The 12,447-nt window shown below is 40.3% G+C and overlaps 1 pseudogene; it reads right to left on the reverse strand.

Annotated features, from left to right (window-relative positions):
• Nucleotides 1-720: 720 nt before the first annotated feature.
• Nucleotides 721-4,629, reverse strand: LOC113017410 (piggyBac transposable element-derived protein 4-like; annotated as a pseudogene).
• Between the last annotated feature and the right edge of the window lie 7,818 nt (nucleotides 4,630-12,447).

The raw sequence follows: 12,447 nt of genomic DNA on the forward strand, positions 1-12,447 counted from the left end.
GGCAGCAGCTCTCCAGGGCAGAAACAATGTTCTTATTCTTCTCCTCCTTCTCCCCTGAGGCTCTTCCACTCCAAGCTGGGTCCTTTTTATTCCTGTCTCTCTGTAATAGTTAAATTTCATATATTTATGTTGAATCTTTTTATTACTGAATTTATATATTTTATCAAATAAACATTTATAATGAACAAATGTCTCTGTTCTACTACCACAGCAAATATTGGCACCCGACCTTGACACAAGTAGAATTTATTTCATATTATACTAATGACAAAATATACTGATACAGTGGGATGCAAAAAGTTTGGGCAACCTTGTTAATAGCCATCATTGTCCTGTACAAATCGTTATTTGTCCACAATTTAAATTGTCAGTTAAATCCATCATATAGGAGACACACACAGTGAATATTTGAGAAGTGAAATGCAGTTCACTGGATTTACAGAAAGTGTGCCAATAACTTTACACTAAATAAAGCAGGTGCATATATTGGCAACACATAAAAAGAGAAATAACATAAATATGTAGTGTATATCAATGTGTGTGTCTCCTATATGATATATGTAATTGACATTTTTTACTGTAACGATTCATACAGGGAAAATAATGACTATTAATAAGGTTGCTCAAACTTTGCATCACACTGGTTATAGGAACATAGTGAAGACAAGTACTTAAGAGAATAAAGAGAGGTTAGGTTATTTTGGAGTAGAGATCCATTTATTAAGAAAATTTTAAAAAGGAGAAAGTTCCCTTGTAGTTGTGGAACATGGATCCTGAGTTGGGGGGTGCCTTCGTCTGGACGTGCTTCCCATCCAGAGCTCCACAACAGAGGGGGAAGTTCCAGCGCTCCTGGAATCCCTCTGCGATGGACCGCCAGTCTTCAGTTGAAGGCACAGCCGTGAAATCGTCCACTAGACAGTCCCAGATGGCCGTCGCTACCTGGGGGATGATCTGGCTCACCATACCTATGACACCACAGCCATGCTATCATTCAACCACTGATAACAGCATAAATCGAATTAAATTAAATCGGGACTTGATGAGACCATCTGAGTATCACTAGAAATATTATAAACAGTACCAGTTTGCTATCGGTAAACACCGAGAGCATTCACTGTTAGCATAGCACATCCATGTTAGCAGTGTATACACGATACACTGCTAACATGGATGTGCTATGCCATCAGTAAACGCCGACAGCATTCACTGTTAGCATAGCACATCCATGTTAACGAGGATGGTGCCTGGGTGTTTTATATATATATATATATATATATATATATATATATATATATATATATCATCAAGTGTTTCGTGGCCACAAATAAGTATTTCGTGGGCACGTTATACCTATTTCGTGGCCACAATTTATTTATTTTTTGTACCATGTCATCAGAGGGGCTCCGTAGTTATGAAACACATGTCAATCCTTTTAAAAGGCCATACATTACACTGCATTTACAAATGTTATATTTTTGATTGAATCATAAGTAGTGTAAACCTGCCTACCAGTGAACTGCAACTCCCTGTTCATTGTAGTGATGGGATTTCTGGCTCTTTTTAGAGAGCCGGCTCTTTCGGCTCCGAACCGGCTCTTCGGGTTGTTTTGTTGCTTTAATTAATTTAACAATAATATAAAATTATGCACAAAAGGAATTACTAATGTAAAAAAAAGTGGTTTTATTTATATGTGTATATATATAAATATTTACGGTGGCCCCTAGAGACAAAGCACGTACAAACTCCAAAACACATTGCTGGCATTAACTGAACTTCCAAACAGAGCTACCTCGATCACATAAATTACACAATTGAAAGCATATGTGTATTGTTTGTGTATTTATACACAAGCAATCATATATATTCAAATAATTTTAAAAAAAGTTCATTTACCTGTTACTACCACACACCAAATCCAGTCGTTGGTACTTCCTGGCTTGTGTAGCCACTAGGTAACAAAGCTCAACACTGCCCCCTAGCATCCTGGAGCACTTCTGTTGTGTTTTGTATGTGTTTTGGAGTTTTTACATGTTTTGTAGTTTGTACGTGTTTTGGAGTTTGTATGTGCTTTGTCTCTAGGTGCCACCGTAAATATACTTTTATTTATTCACTCCACATAAAATGTAATAAATAAATTATATAATACAAAAAACAATTAGTCACAGTTCAACTTTTAACTATTTACATTTTCAGCTTTTTTCCTTTTAAACAAATTTAAAGTGAAACAACACAAAACACTGCAAAACACAACACAATTAAATATAAATTAAAACATGAAAACAAAAAGAAGATGCACATTCTCTGTCATATGGACCTGCATGAATAAACTTTCTGAATCCTTTATCATCTGCAACTGAAAATAGTTGTGGATGATTACTATACCTTTCTAATGTGACGTTGTTGTCCCTGGCTGTCTTTCTCTCTCTCGCCCTCCGGCTCTGTTCCTGTGCTACCTACCCCTTGGAAGATCCTCAAAAACACATCCTTATGAGGTCCTAAGGCCAAAAATCGACCACAACATAAAAATTGCTATAAAATATTATATATTAATATTTTTTTCCACTTCAAATTGGTCAGTCTTTTAAAACCACTTCTCCCTGAAATATTCATATAAAGTTTTAATTATATTTCGGGGGTTTTAACCCTTTAAATCCCAGTTCCGTTACATGAGCGCACTGGTTTTTAAGCCGAAAAAACCAAAAAACTTAAATGTTTTCCATAAAATACATTTGAAGTAATATTTGATTGTTATTATAATTAGGCCTTTGGACATTCATTTTGATTCACCGTTATGTATTTTTGCAGGAGCACGGTTTTTCACTCTTGCCCCACTAAATGCATATTACCTTGTTGCCTTCTAAAATAAGATAAAAAGGATTATGTAGATAAAAATACAAGATCAGTTTGAACCAAATAAACATTTATTTTCCAACAACCAACAAGAACTTGTATATTGTTGGGAATGGGTAAATGTATGAGAGAGAAAGAGCGAGTGAGAGGGTGGCGTGTGTGGCTGGGGGGTAAAAGTCTTGCTCAGGTAGAGCAGTGGCTGCAGATAAACTTGCTGTGGGCTCGGCAGGTGAACCTTCCACATTTGCTGCAGCTGTTTCCAACTCGCCTCATGTAGTCACAGCAAAGCTCACAGCGCTTCCTGCCCTTGGGATGTGTCAATCCAGAGGGGCCTGCAGCAGCACCGTACTGCACAGCTGTGACTAATCCAGCAGCGGCTGATGAGCGGGGAAGGTGTTCTCTTTTGGTTATATGAGGCTTGATCATGCTTTCTCCCACCTCTTCTATGTACAGCCTCCTCCTGTGTGGCGTCTGCTGCAGCCAGGACCGATCTACTGACGTCCACAGCACGAAGGCGTTGTACAGGGAAACGTCTATCATGTTGTGAAAGACAGCCATTGGCCATCAATTGGTCCGTCTCCTGCACGAGTAGGTGCCGACAACCTAACAAAAAACCCCACAAAACACAAAACCTCTGTATATTTTACACAAGAATATTTGAGCAAAAATGAATAAAGGTGTGCGTAACTGATGCGTAATGACACCCACCTTATCAAGGTTGTCGACACCTCCTTTGCACTGGTTATAGTCATCGATGATCACCGGCTTTCTTTTCTCTCCATCGCTGACCTCCAGCCTGCGATGCTTGGTGCTCAATAGAAGAACATTCCAGCCCCGTCGGGGAATGTAGGATACGAGGGTGTGCCTCACTGTAAAGGCAAAGGTGGACGAGTAGATCGCTCTCCCTTTTGTCTGGCGCAAAACAGGTGGTTCGTTCTGGCGAATTGTGCCGACTAGAGCTATTTGCCTCTTGAGGAGTTGCTCCGCCAGTGCAAATGACGTAAAAAAGTTATCGCAGGTGGCGACATGTCCCTGGAGCCCCTCGGTCATCTGCAGGACGACCCTCATCCCCTGGTTTACTTCTGCTCGTTCACCCGCTGCTCTCCCCGTGTAGACTTGCAGCCGCCAGGCGTACGATGTCTTGGCGTCACAGGCTGCCCAAACCTTTATGCCATATTTGGCAGGCTTTTTTGGAATGTACTGTCGGAAGCTGCACCTTGCTTTGAACGGGACCAGCTGCTCATCCACAGTAAGGTCTCGGTCTGGGCTGAACAACATCATCAGGCGGTGTGTCCACATGTCCCATACCTCGTGAAAGGGAGCCAATTTGTCGGTATGGCGGCGGGGTCGGGAGAGCTTGTCGTCAAACCTCAGGGCCCTGGTGATGTGAGAAAATCTTTTCTGGGACATTGCAGCTCGGAAAATGATCCTTCCCGTTTTCTCGCTCCAAAGGCTGGTGGTGGCTTCGTGTTTTGAGCGGTAAACGCCGGCCAAAATGAGCAGCCCCACATAAGCCAGCAATTCGTCGTTATCCAAATCTCGCCAGTCTGAGATTGTGCGTCTGCCATGGAGGTTGGTCATTTCAACGATATGGTGCATGATCTCATCAGTCAGGAACAACCTGAAGTTGGAGAGTGGGTCAGAAATTCGGGCGACGGCGTAGTGGGTAGGTCCTGCTATATGCCCTATTGCTGCTGGGACGTAGCGCAGCGTCGCGGTACTTGAGGGGGACCATATCTTGCCGTTTTTGGAGGTCCACTCCGGTGCTTCGCCGTGCATCTCCTCCTCGCTCTCATCTCCAGAAGACAAATCAGAAGAAGACTCCAGAGAGGAAAGGCTTCTGATTTTAGACACAAACATACATTTTTCTAAAGTTAGAAAAAGACCTTTATTTATATATATATATATATAAATATATATATATATATATATATATATATATAAAGGTCATTGATAGTGACACACAACACCACTCTTTTTTCACTTTTTAAAGCAGAGCAACACGCTTAAAATCAAATTTTTCTTGGCTGGAGTTCGTTCAATGCTGAAAAATGGGGGGAAATTGCGCCACCTGGTGGACAAATGAAAAAAATTACAAATTTAAGGCCGATGTGAGTGAAGTTGGCCCCCACCTTCTTCAAACAAAAGTGGTATCAAACGTTTGTGCTGGTTTGTACTGCAAAAATTTTCGTTTGTGCTATCATTTTAAATATATTAATAAAAATTTCTAGAGGTCATCAGAGGTCAACCACCCCCCCCCACATTAATTAAATCAAACAAAACTGGTGTCAATCAACTGTGCTACATTTGTGCTGGTTTGTGCTGCTAAAGTTACAGTTTGTGCTGCTTCTGTTTTAAAGATATTGTCTCATTCCTCCATCTGCATGTGAAGTGTTCTCCTTTGGATTTTCTTTTATGGTTTTCATTTTCTTACGAACTTTTTGCAGAAGTCCTAGTTTTCTTTTTGACAGTGGTTGCTTGCTTTTGCAGAAATTGAAATTGGCCTCTGTGGCAGCTCCGCCATAGCCACCACCAAACAACTTAACGCCCGGTATGCCCGATGGCCAGTCCAGCTATGGTCACCTCCCTTGAATAGGGTGCCTGGATGTCTTCAACTCTACAGAAGGCCCTCTGTGAAGGTGCACTAACACACGAGGGCCACTTGTGATAACATTCATCCATACATCTAAGTAAGGAAGTGATATTACTAACGTGATATGGTTAAAATATGTGTGCCAGTACAATATATACATGTGCAAAGCCCTGCATACATCTATCATGGGGAAGGAGGAGGAAGTTATTATGTCTATTAATGGAGAATTGATTTAGTTACTGAATTTTGCTTCTTGGGTGTAATAGTAGGCGAAAATTTGACGTTGAAATCACATATTGAGTATATTAGAAAGAAATGTAAGAGGTTTATTAGACTACAAGTCAATGTGCATCTTATACTTTTCATTGTTTTTCTCACACTTTAGCTATTATGTGGAAGTTTGGGGGAATACATATGTGGATACCATAAACCCTCTAAACTTATTACAGAAGAAAGTGATACGAACGATTCATAACGTCAAATATAGAGAACATACAAATAAATTGTTTATAAAATCAAAACTATTAAAATTAGGATATTTAGTGAAACTATGGACACTATTAATTATGTTTCAGGCTAAAAATAATATTTTGCCTTTCAAGTTACAAAGTTTATTTTCAATGTGTTCAGGGGGAGAAGACAGCAGAAGGAAATTTTATTTTAAGCATCAGCTAGCTAGGACTGCACACAGATCAATCCAACGGTTAGAGGTATGTAACTGTGGAAATCTCGTCATTATAATCTAAAGAATTGTACCAATTTACATTGTTTTAAAAAGTGTTACATGTCTAAAACCAAACTCACTATGAAGACTATGAACGAAATTGGAGTTAATTGAAGGATTTTTTCCTCTCTCCTGCTTTCTTTCGCCTTATTCTATTTCCTTATCTTTTCTCCTTGTTATGATGTGAAGTGGCATATTCTGATTGTAGATTTATTGTTTGGTCTGCGTTAGGACCTGGAGATAAGTGTTAGTTTGTTCCTTGGTGTATGGTGCCCACTTGTAATATAAGTTGGATCGCAGACAGGGGGCAGGGTTTAATAAGAGCATTTTCTTCTTCCTTTTCACGCATGGTTGCAGTGTTATACCGAGAGAAAGCATGGTTTGTGTGTATGAAAGAGCATAACTGTTGAAACTGTTAAACCAATTATTCCTGGAATAAGCAGCTTGCTCTGCCACAACCACGAACAGTAAACATGCAATGAGCAATGCCAACATTTTCCACACCCTAGTCTCCTCTTGCTCTGCATGATGACACAGAACACAAACAAGTACAGAAAATTAACTAAAAATATAGCATGTGTCAAGTTTTTATAACCACTTAAAGCAAACTGTTCAACAGAGCTCATAAAGAAGCCTGATGCAGTTGATGCCTTGTTATTATTTCCAGCACCGAGGTGCATCATCTGGAACATAATTTATGAAGAAATCATTTAGTTTTGGACAAACAAAGACAATACATAACAGAAAAATGACATCTAACAGTGATGTCATCTCTTAAAGTGAAATGAAGACACAGCTGAACACTAGTGAACATAAATTTCTTGTTGAAGGAGTGGAAGAAGAACACAGCCCTTTCTCTCTGGTAGTTCATTAATTTAGAGAAAACAACTGTACATGTAATGGAGTACTGTTTTACTTCAACAATAATGTTTTATGTGGTGAAAAAAGGCTGTTTAGCTTTCAGGAAGAGCCATCTATTCCAGCAAATACAACAACTGCATATTTGAAAAAAAAAAAATCTAATTTACAGCAAAATATAAAACAGACACACAAAACGTCCAAGTATAACTTTTGTCCACAAGTCTGAATTTATCCTTTTTTTGTTTGCATTCTTTCAAAGAACTGCCTCCTTATTAATGGTCCCTGGAACAGAAACACACTTGCTGTGTGCTATTGACACACTAATCTATGCATACGTACATAAACACAACAAGAAGGTAAACACGTTTATTCATTTCCATAAAAAGTGCATCGATTTAATAAGAATTTAGTGAAATTTTGTTAAAGTAAAAATACTTTTGAAAATATGTGAAAAGTTTTTGTCCAGATTGGAGCAGAATACGCTGATTTTAAATTCAGTTAGTTACAGATGGCTTGGCACAACACCCTGTTAACATTGACACATAGGTTACCATAGTGTTTCAAAGAGTAAAATAAGCACAGATTTACAAAAAAACAACACTGCCATAACGACGTTACTACCAACCCTACATTTGTCTTGCCTTTGGCTTCACCTGCACAAGTGCCGAGGTCGGTCTCCCTGCAGGATCGGTTTTCCCTCCGTCGGGAGCAGCAACATTTTTCTTGTAAAACAAAGGCGGGCCTACCAAAAACAGTTTGGAACCACTGGGTTAACTGCAGGTGTATAAGTCATGTAGATTCCTGCACTCACACACTGGTTTATTTGGCTTCATGAACAAACATGATCAGATTATAAAACTCATGACATAAAAATGGTTTTACATGCATCTAATCTGAGAAAAGATTGAATCGGTTAAATCTGGACTTACAGTCTCTGGATGTTTGGTCCAGTTTCACAGGAAGAACAAGAGAAAACATTTCAGCGATTCTTCAGACGAATCAGGAGCTCTACAGAGAAATCTCTGCTCCAACCATCAGCTAAACATCTCCACCTCTGACAGAAGTTCAACACACATGCAGAAATAAGTGGCTGAAGAGACATACTGACCTAAATCCTCTCAGTGACTCCAGAAGTTCATCTATTGGACAAATAGCTGAGATAAATCTGTGTAAACTCACCATCATAGCAGAAGAAAGGCTTTCTGTGGTCACATCCAGCAGAGCTCCATCTTCCTGATCTCTCTAACAGAGTCGTAGCACATGTCCTGTTGTTTAGTCCATCATTGAATGAGTCCATGTCCCAGTATCTGAAAGAGAAGTTACTCCCATCTGACCACAGGCCGATCCACGAGGCTGTAGAGTTCTGCAGCTTCTCTTCACTGTATATCTGATGGAGTCCACTGGCCAGGTCGGTGTGATGCTGTCTGCAGTAGCTCTGAGCCTGAGTCCAGGTCACAGACGTCAAAGGTTTTATTGTCGTTCATCGTCGAGTTAACAGAGAAACACAAAAACATCTTTATCAGCTAACTCGTCTCATTCTTCAAACTGTCTCTTTCAGGAGTCTATGATATAACACAGGTTATAAAATTAATTATAACATCATTAAAGATTGTATTATCTTATTACTGTCCACATATTCTCACCGTGGTAGCAGATGACCTAAAACGTGGCAGTACGTGTATGATCTTCCCACCCGTCTCCTGTCCTTAGCATAACTGATAACTTTGTGTGAAATGTAGCCGTCTGTGTGCTCCAACACAAAATGACGGTTTTACTGTTCCTGGAATTCATGCTTTAAATTAGGTCTGTCAGCGTTAACGTGTTAATGCAGACTCATTCAAGCTGCGGTTCAAATTTTTAACACACTCAACCCATCTGGAGCGCAGACTGGACCAACGTTGGACCAGCGTTGGACAAACTGCGTCGACAGAGACATTTCAGGCATGTTGAGTCAGTCTGTGCTCCAGATGCATTAATTGATAATCGCGTTAGTCGCTATGACCACGTAACACACATTACAATGTTAGCACTGAGTAACCCCTTACACGACTGATCCACAGTAACACTGACAGCACTCTTTACAAATCTCTGTATAGGGATTTGAAGTGATTACAACATGATCCTGTGCAGATGTGACCCAGCACCTGCTTTTCCCTGTGTGGATGTCTGTGTTAAATCAATCACACATTCATTTATGACAACAAGATGAAGCCTGTTAGCACCTCATGCTGTGAAGAAGCCAAAGAAACTTAGAAAGACATTCTGAACAGCAGATCCAGAGTTTTATGACATCTTCAATAAATGTGGACAAACAGAAGTTAGCTTGGCATATGTAAGGTCTTGTGAAAGGGGAAACACAGACGGTCTTTATCTTACAGTGTGACTGAAGAGCATCTACATTTAATGTCTCTCTCATGTTCTCACCTTTCCAGCTTGTTGTCGTTGTAGCAGCTGTTCTCTTACTCGCCTGCCTCCCTCCTGCTTCTTGGTGTGTCTGTGTGTACATGTTTACGTATCTCTGTGGGGACCACAAACTGGAATTTTACTATGTTTCTGGGGATCAACTCCAGGGTTCCTGGGTGACCCAGTGTTTTCAGCTTGTTCATGTTCTGTGTGCTTCCTTCTAAAGACTCTTTAGTGTGGACTCTCTGACATTACCACACATCACACACAGACACTTTTTAAAAACTATCTCTGACTCCTGGACAGGCTGTTCAGGCCAAAGCGCCGACTCCTGGAGCAGTTTCATTTTTTTTAAAGGATCTGGTGAACCTGCATGTGTCCTTCGGTGTGCAGTGCTGGGTGTTGGCAGTCACTTTGGGTCACAAGACTACACACCATCAGAGCGGGAGTCACGAGTTCGATTCCCACCCGGTATCCAGTAAGGGTCCTGGCTGGAACCTATCATGGGCGACCGTGGCTCAGGGGGTTGGGAGGTGCATCTGTAACTGGAAGGTCGCTGGTTCAATCCCCGGCCTCTCTGTCCTGGTCATTGTGTCCTTTACCCTACTGGTGTTGGCCAGAGGGGCCGATGGTGCGATATGGCAGCCTCGCTTCTGTCGGTCAGGGCAGGTGTGGCTACAACTGCAGCTGCCTCCACCAGCGTGTGAATGTGAGAGTGAGTGAATGACTTGTAAAGCGCTGTATAAATGCAATTATCATCATGTTCGGTTCTTTTCTGAATTCTTTTGCCGACAGAGAAAGACTGGACTCAGTGTGGTCAAAGCTCAAAAAAATCATCTTTATTGTACATTTCCAGAAACAGAGAACTGTAGACACGAGCCACGCACGCACAGTTCTGGAAACATTGCAAGTATATGTAGTTCTGCCCTACGTCACACACAGACACACGTAGTTTAATCAAAACATCTCTGCTTAGTTTCACTTTCTGTCTGCAGCTTCCTGTTCTCTGGACAGAGCGTGCAGTTTCCTGTCAGCCTCTGACCAAAGTCGGCCCTTTCTTAGACTGGAAGCAAACTATATTTAAAGAAAGTAACAATCAGCACTAAATAAGCTCTAACAATATATTAATTTTGTGCTAACCCCCCATGTTAAAACCACGCCAGGAAACCAAGAATTTCACTACATGTTGTACTCTGTATAATTGTGTATGTGACAAATAAAGTTTGTTTGAGAGTAACGTCCTCCTCTCTGCCACTTAATGCTCTCTGGTCACTATGGTAACGTGTAAATATTTCTTCCAAAATAAGACACACAGCTACAACACGGGGAAAGACCCAGGGAAACCGAGTAAACGATAAAAACCCTGAAAACCATAAATTTAACAGCGGAGCCTCAACTCTCGCGGTGCAGTACCAAACGACTCACAGACCCCTGCTGTACAGAACCTGTGATGTCCAGACGGCATTCCCCTGCTGTGAAAACCTTTGGGTTTAGGGATTAACATAGTTGCCATGGTTTCCTTTCTCCTCTTATGTGTTGTGTGTGATCAGGACAATCCTGGAGAAGATGGGCCTGCAGGGGAAAGTCACCCGCTTGCAGGCCAGAAGACATGAGATAACTTTAAAGACAAAGTACGTCTGTGTGTTATCAAAAAGATAATTCTTAAGAACACAAGTTAATAAATGTGCAACTACTAAGAGTTGTTGTGGTGTTTTTATTTGCCTGCTGTCATCTTTGATTTCCTCTGCCTTTAGGATTGCAAGTGCTCAGGAGAGGGGTCAGTGGGAAGCCCACTGCTGTGCTTGGCCCTGCACTCAGAAAAATAAAGGTGCCAACTGGAACCAAAAGTGGTTCTTTAGACTGATGCCATAGAAGAACCTTTTTTGGTGCCACAAAGAACCTTTCAAACAATGGTTCTTTGAAGAACCATTTCTTTCAGTGGTTCATTGAAGAACCATTAACCCTTTACAGCCGATCGGAGCGGGCACGCTCTGTTTTGCGTAACTATTTTTAAATCCCGGTAGCTCTGCAACCAAGTAAGCTAGCGCAATCATTTTTTTTGAATATGAAACTGGAGGAGTTGTACTTACATCTGATGCCATCAGCTTGTCCTAGGTCACAGTTTCCTTCCACATATAGCTTTGCAAAAGCTGCATAAAAATCACTTGCAGCAACAAAAACATGATATTCCAGAAACACGCTTCGCCGATCCATCAGCTGTTTGTAAAACTTCCTACGTCCATCAGCGCGAACTATCACATGACCGCATGACCTGCCCGAAACCGGAAGTGACGTCATTTTGCGGAAATGTAGTTTTTTACGATCGGGGCCTTATGAGCTTGTGTTTTACTTGTTATGTGTATTAAAAAGTTATGTTTGACTTTATGACTTTCTGTGTCGTTTCTGGGATGCTTAAGACTCATATTGCACTGCTGGAAATAGTTTATTTTGATGCATATGCTGCTTTTTTGCAAATTTGCATTATAATATTTATTTTCGTTTTTCCTGCAGTATATAAAAATTGGTGTATTTCAAAAATAAAACTATGAAGACACTTAAAATAAATTTCCTGTGGTGGGAAACTAGTTTGTGTAACTTTTTTGTATTTACAGTTTTGAGGGATAAGCCTCTTAAATTTCTCTAACTAGAAATATATGTTAAAAAAACAAAAACGATTTTCAATTTTTTTGTAGTTTATTGCACTTTTTTGCAATTTATGTAATTACTATGCACCTAATGCAGACATATTATTAAAGTTTGGGCTATAATGGTTGTATTGATGTATAGCAACTTGAAATGCTCCCAAAAATGGCTCCACAGCATGTAAAAATATAATATAAGCTCTGGCGAACTTGGTTCTATGGTAGGTCTTAAAGGGTTAAAGGTGCCCCAAAGAACCATCAAGAAATGGTTCTTTGGGGCACCTTTAATGGTTCTTCAAAGAACCATTTTTAAAAATGGTTCTTTAAAAAACCATTTTAAATCTTTCAAAATAAAATGCATCATAAATTGAATT

This window comes from Astatotilapia calliptera, unplaced genomic scaffold (genome assembly GCF_900246225.1).
Source record: "Astatotilapia calliptera unplaced genomic scaffold, fAstCal1.2 U_scaffold_12, whole genome shotgun sequence".
NCBI classification, from domain to species: Eukaryota; Metazoa; Chordata; class Actinopteri; order Cichliformes; family Cichlidae; genus Astatotilapia; species Astatotilapia calliptera.